Here is a 1,189-nt window from a genome sequence, read left to right on the forward strand (position 1 = left end):
CGATGCACCTTTTGGTACCTTATTGGTCAAGTCTTTATGTGTTGATTATTTATCATGTGTGCAATGCGAGATTAGGTAAAAAACCAAAACTGAAACCAAAAAATCCACACACTGCAAACTAACTTTGGTGTTGTGTTGCAATTCCTTGGAAATCTACAGATTCCCAGTTAATTCTCTAGATTGATTTCTTGGATCTGGACTAGGGCAGGTGGTCTTGCATCTTTTTCCTTCTCCCATGCCTAGCACCTGGCATCTCAATCTACTTGCTCTGTGAGAGATGGGCACAAAGACCTGGCTTGGGGCCCAGCGTGGAGAGAACATGTTAAGTCCTATATTTTATATGTGTCACATTCCACAATCTGCTTCTGGACTGACCCCTGCAGGGTCCGAAACTTACCTAGAGACCTTGCAAGCTTATGGTTGCAAAGGAAGGATAAAATCACTGAATCTTTTTTTTTCATATTTTTATTAAAAAACAAAACAAAACACAAAAAATCATTGAATCTCCATGACACAAATGGGGACAATCTGCTGCCTTTCAGAGAAATCAACCAAGGTTCTCAAAGTTCCGTGTAAGCACAGTTATTATTTTTATTGACGTGTAGTTGATTTATAGTGATGCATTAGTTTCTGCTGTACACCGAAGTGATTCAGTTATACATGTATGTTCTTCTTCACATTCTTTCCCATGTGGTTTTCTTGTGGTTTATTACAAGGTATTGGGTATGGTCCCCTGTGCTATATAGTAGGAGCTTATTGTCTAAAAATATGGATCAATGCTTCACGAATTTGTGTGTCATTCTTGTTTGGGACCACTTTAAGCTTCTCTGTGTTGATACAATTTTAGTATATGTTCTGCCAAAGTGAGCACTGGAAAATTAATTTTAACAGATTTGTTTGTTTTTATTACTATGAATCATAAGTAAGAGGTATTTTCTCAGTCAATATTTTTATTTTCCAGAGTTTGATGGTGTTTTCCTGGCTTCCATAATGCTAACCAGCTTGTTGTTGTTCAGTCGCTCAGTTGTGTCCAACTCTCTGCGACCCCATGGACTGCAACATACCAGGCTTCCCTGTCCATCACCAACTCCCGGAGCTTGCTCAAACTCACGTCCATCGAGTCAGTGATGCCATCCAACTATCTCATCCTCTGTCGTCCCTTTCTCCTCCTGCCTTCAATCTTTCCCAG

At 39.8% G+C, this 1,189-nt stretch overlaps 1 non-coding gene across 1 annotated transcript; it reads right to left on the reverse strand.

Moving 5' to 3' along the window:
• Positions 1-762: 762 nt before the first annotated feature.
• LOC139037891 (U6 spliceosomal RNA) lies at positions 763-871 on the reverse strand. Its single transcript, XR_011490842.1, has one exon. It is a non-coding gene; the product is annotated as a U6 spliceosomal RNA (small nuclear RNA).
• Positions 872-1,189: the final 318 nt, after the last annotated feature.

Source organism: Odocoileus virginianus, chromosome 12 (assembly GCF_023699985.2).
Source record: "Odocoileus virginianus isolate 20LAN1187 ecotype Illinois chromosome 12, Ovbor_1.2, whole genome shotgun sequence".
Taxonomy (NCBI): Eukaryota; Metazoa; Chordata; class Mammalia; order Artiodactyla; family Cervidae; genus Odocoileus; species Odocoileus virginianus.